The following is a 5,120-nucleotide window of genomic DNA, read 5'->3' on the forward strand; positions in this document are numbered from 1 at the left end:
GAATTGCTGGATTAAATGGTAATTTTATGTTTAATTTTTTTCTAGGAACTGTTATACCAATTTCCATAGTGGCCACACCATTTTATATTCACGCCAGCAATGCCAAGGGTTCTAGTTTCTCCACATGCTTGTCAACACATATTTTCTGGTTTTTGATAATAGCTATCCCAATGGTTATGAAATGATACGTCACTGTGGTTTTGATTTGCATTTCTCTAATGATTAGTGATCTGAATATTTTTTTCATGTGCTTATTGGCCATTCGTATATCTTCTTTGGAGAATTGTCTATTCAATTCCTTTGTCCATGTTCAAATCTAGTTGTTTATTTCTTTTGTTATCAAATAGTAGGAGTTCTTTATATATTCTAGATGTTACCCCCTAATTAGATACATGATTTGCAAGTATTTTCTCCCATTCCATGGGTTTCCCTTTCACTCTCTTGATAGTGTTATTTGAATACACAAATGTTTTAAATTTTGATGTAGTCCAATTTATCTATTTTTTTATTCTTTTGCCTTTGCTTTTGGTGTTATATCCAAGAAATCATTGCCAAATCCAAACTCAAGGTTTTCCCATATGTTTTCTCCCAAATTTTTTTTTTTTTTTTTGGCTGCATAGGGTCTTCATTGCTGCACGTGGGCTTTCTCTAGTTGCGGCGAGCGGGGGCTACTGTTCATTGCGGTGTGTGGGCTTCTCATTGTGGTGACTTCTTTTGTTGTGGAGCATGGGCTCTAGGTGCACAGGCTTCAGTAGTTGTGCGTGAGCTTCCGTAGTTGTGGTGCACGGGCTTAGTTGCTCCGTGGCATGTGGGATCTTCCTGGACCAGGGAATGAACCTGTGTCCCCACCTGCACTGGCAGGTGGATTCTCAACCACTGCGCCACCAGGGAAGTCCAGTATTAGCTCTTATGTTTAGGTCTTTGATTCACTTTAAGTTAATCTTTTGTATATGGTGTAAGGTAAGAGTTCAACTTCATTCTTTTGCATGTGAATATTCAGTTTTCCTGGCACCATTTGCTGAAAAAATATGGAACACTTTACAAATTTCCATGTCATACTTGTGCAGGGGCCATGCTAATCTTCTCTATATCATTCCAGTTCTAGTTTATGTGTTGCCAAAATGAGCATTAGATGTCTTTCAAAATTAAAATTATATATGGGATTTCTCAAAGAGCCCCTGGAAAAATCACAGTGATTTACACATTTATCTTATAAAAAGAGAGATGCCAGAAATATTTTAGGTTACTTTGATATACTTTATACCCTTGAACTAGCTCATTACTATATAAGGAGTTCATGAGAATTATCAAATGAAAAGATAATTTTGTACAGATTAAATGTTATTCATATAAAATATTATGAGATTGTACATTGTGCACAATAAATTGACAGGGTCAAGAGATTTGTTGATGCCTTCGTTGTCCATGATGTAATCTAATCCAAGGAAATATATTAATAAAATTCTTATCTATTATACCATAATGGAAAAGTTTACTCTTTTCAGTTTTGATACTGTTAGTCACTGTAATAAGTCAATCTCATCAATTTAGTTATACTATGAAGCAGGCAGTTCTGCTTCCTCAGTGGTTATAATACAAAACTATTCTTAACCAAATCCAGGAGCTTTAGCACTGAAATAGTTCTTCAAGAGAAGGACTTCAAAAACTTATGTTAAAATGAGAAAACATAATGTGTAAGCCATGTGTTGTAAAATTACTATAAACTACTATACCCCCAAGGCAATTATTCTATTTTGGAAAGATCTTCAGAAATAGCCTGAAAACACTGCTTTGGCTTTGTCAATTAAAAAAAAAAAATTAACAAATCAATTGAGTTTTTGAAGAGTATGTTAAAACTGCAAAGTCATTTTTTGCTCTTTTTGATGTATAACATTTAGTTATACATTAATATATTTTAAAACATATATTCAGTCCCAAATAAAGCCTATTTCATTTTAAATATTATTTTTGGCATAGTAGGCTTTGTCTTACATAATTAATTCAAGGAAATTAAGCACCTTTGTTTTTTACTCTTTCCAATAGGAAAGAGTCTAAATTTATGCTTATATATTTAAAAAATGACCAAATATTAAAATTTTAAATATTTTAAAATATTAAAATTATTACTTTAAATGAATATTGTATTGTGTTCTTTGTTGATGTGCAAAATAAAATATTTATATAAATTATTAAATTTACTTTTTTATTGTATACCATACAAAAATGGATAAAATGCTTTTTTTAAAACTTGGGGAGTTCATAAGTAAAACATTAGAAAATGTTAGGCTATCTACTTTATAGAAAATTTTCGTAATAAAAACTAATAATACATCTATGTTAGTGAAAAAAGTTAACCCACAATTTTATAAAAAAACTCAATGAAAAGGGAAATGTTTCTAATCGATAATATACATAAATCCTAATTGTGTCTAGGCATTCATAAGATTTATATCAGTGGAAAGTACCATTTAAAAAATGTTGTAGCTGCTTGTATAGTGAAGCCACTCAAGATGGCTGCTGTTTGTTTTTTTGGCCACGCCCAAGGGCTTGCAGGATCTCAGTTCCCAGACCAGGGATTGAACCCGGGGCCACACAGTGTAACCATTACACTGGACCTCCAGGGAACTCCCAAGATGGCTGTTCTCTTGCTCTCTGCACATCCCCTTCTCGACCAAGTGCCTGCTTCACCTACACCCTACTCACATGACTGACCTTCCTACGAACTTGCCCCAGCTACTGATTTCTAGCTTTAATTAGAACTCTCCACTATGCTTCTCAGAGGGAAGGTGAGGGGTGTACCCCTCTGCTTGTTTCCCTGGTAACCTGTGAGCCCACCTGATGTCAATTTCCCCTGTGATGGGTAACCTCCCCCTGCCTCTGGGAGCGAAGACTGCCAGCATGTTCTCCTGCCTCACACGGTGGGGTGTTGCTCCAGGACCTTGCTTCAGACATGTAAGATCCCCTTGTCCGGTAAGTCATTGATGTTTCTGTTACTCTGTTTCTGTCCCTGCTCTGGGCTTATTCTGTGGTCCTGAGGCTGGGCAAGGCGTTGTAGGCCTGCGCGGTGCAGCCCAACCATTGGCGGAGCCGCCAGGTGACCCAGGAAACTCCCCGTGAACACTGAGATGTCCGGAAATAAGGATGGGGGATGGGAGGTTTCAGGGGCCGTCCACTAGCACGTGGTGCCCGAAAGTTGCAGGTGTGATCCCGGGGTGGCCGCCCACTAGTATGTGGGGCCCTCTGGTGACTGTCCTTGATGAATGGGGGCCGCCAGGAGAGTACTGAGAACTCACAGACACCCCCAAGGCTGTTGCGGAGAAATTAGCTGCCATTCTGGTGGGGAAAAAAGAAGTTAGAGACAATAAGGCGGTGGCCACAGCTGTGGGCTGGCAGTTGCTTTTTGTATTAAGAAAGGCCGCAGAGGCTGAGCTACCAATTGAGGTGAAGGTTAACTTGAAAGGTGATTCCTGTTCCTCAGAAAGTGAGGCATGTGAATGTGCGTGAATGATATTGATATGTATTATTGTTTATTACTGTTATTTCTTTCAACTGAATTGGCTTATTTAGAAACTGGAAAAAAAATCCCTGAAACTGGCCAAGATGGGAATCTTTTGACATTCTAAAACTGGTTTTTGCATACTCCATTAGAGGAAGTTAGCTTTCTAGAAGGAATTGGTATTTCTGTTCTTGTGCTTTTGAGATGTAAATGATCTACTTGGGCTCTCAGGAACTTTAACCATATGTGATCTTTAAGAGTGAAGGAAAAAAAAAGAGGCCTTTTAAAACTGTTTAGAAACAATTATGTTTTGGGAATGTCTATGTAAAACAGTCTCTCCAGATTTTGGTAACTTGCAACTGAACTAAGTTAAATGAAGAGAATTCATTGATTATCTGGATAGTCATTTCAAATAGGGTAAAATACTGGAACATTAATTGCTGGGCGGGTCTAAGTTTACCTACTTTTGCCTTAGGAGAGGAAGACTAAAGCCTAAGTTTTCCTGCTGGTATGACAAACAGTTCACAATTACTTGCTTGTTGCTTTTTGCCAGAGATTAAGGGTTTAGTTGTTGTTGCTGTTGTTTTTCCAGCTTTACTGAGATAATAATTGATATATAGTATTGTATATATTTAAGGTGAACGTGTTTATTTGATACATTTATATATTGAAAATGATTACCACTATAGCTAACACCCCCATCTTGTCACATAATTACCAATTTCTTTTTGTGGTGTGTACATTTAAGATCTACTCTCTTCACAACTTCAGGTATATAATACGGTATTATTAACTATAATCACTGTGCTGTACACTGGATCCCAGAACTAACTAGTCTTACAACCGAAAGTTTGTAACTTTTAGTGGCTATATATTTTTAAAATTTTATTTTATTGAAGTATAGTTAATTTACAATGTTGTGCTAATTTCTGCTGCAGAGCAAAGTGATTCAGTTATGCATATATACATTCTTTTTCATATTCTTTTCCATTATAGTTTTTTACAGGCTATTGAATATAGTTCACTATGCTATACAGTAGGACCTTGTTGTTTATCCCTTCTAGCTATAACAGTTTGCATCTGCTAATCCCAAACTCCCAATCCTTCCCTCCCCGGATCCCCTCCCCTTTGGCAACCACAAGTCTGTTCTCTGTATCCGTGAGTCTGTTTCTGTTTCATGGACAGGTTCATCTGTGTCATATTTTAGATTCCACATAGAAGTGATATCATACAGTATTTGTCTTTCTCTTTCTGATTTACTTCACTTAGTATGATAATCTCTAGGTCCATCTGTGTTGCTGCAAATGGAATTATTTCATTCTTTTTTATGGCTGAGTAGTATTCCATTGTATATATATACCACATCTTTATCCATTCATCTGTCGATGGACATTTAGGTTGTTTCTGTGTCCTGGCTATTGTAAATAGTGCTGCTATGAACATAGGGGTGCATGTATCATTTCAAATTATAATTTTGTCCGGATATGTGCCCAGGAGTGGGATTGCTGGTTCATATGGCAACTCCTTTTAGTTTTGTGAGGAACCTCCATACTGTTCTCCTTAGTGGCTGCACCAATTTACATTCCTACCAACAGTGTAGGGGGGTTCCTTTTTCTCCACACCC

The 5,120-nt window shown here is 37.0% G+C and overlaps 1 non-coding gene across 1 annotated transcript; it reads right to left on the reverse strand.

Annotated features, from left to right (window-relative positions):
• Positions 1 to 1,022: 1,022 nt before the first annotated feature.
• On the reverse strand, positions 1,023 to 1,129 carry LOC137768983 (U6 spliceosomal RNA). Its single transcript, XR_011074901.1, has one exon. It is a non-coding gene; the product is annotated as a U6 spliceosomal RNA (small nuclear RNA).
• Positions 1,130 to 5,120: the final 3,991 nt, after the last annotated feature.

Source organism: Eschrichtius robustus, chromosome 8, assembly GCF_028021215.1.
Source record: "Eschrichtius robustus isolate mEscRob2 chromosome 8, mEscRob2.pri, whole genome shotgun sequence".
Lineage (NCBI taxonomy): Eukaryota > Metazoa > Chordata > Mammalia > Artiodactyla > Eschrichtiidae > Eschrichtius > Eschrichtius robustus.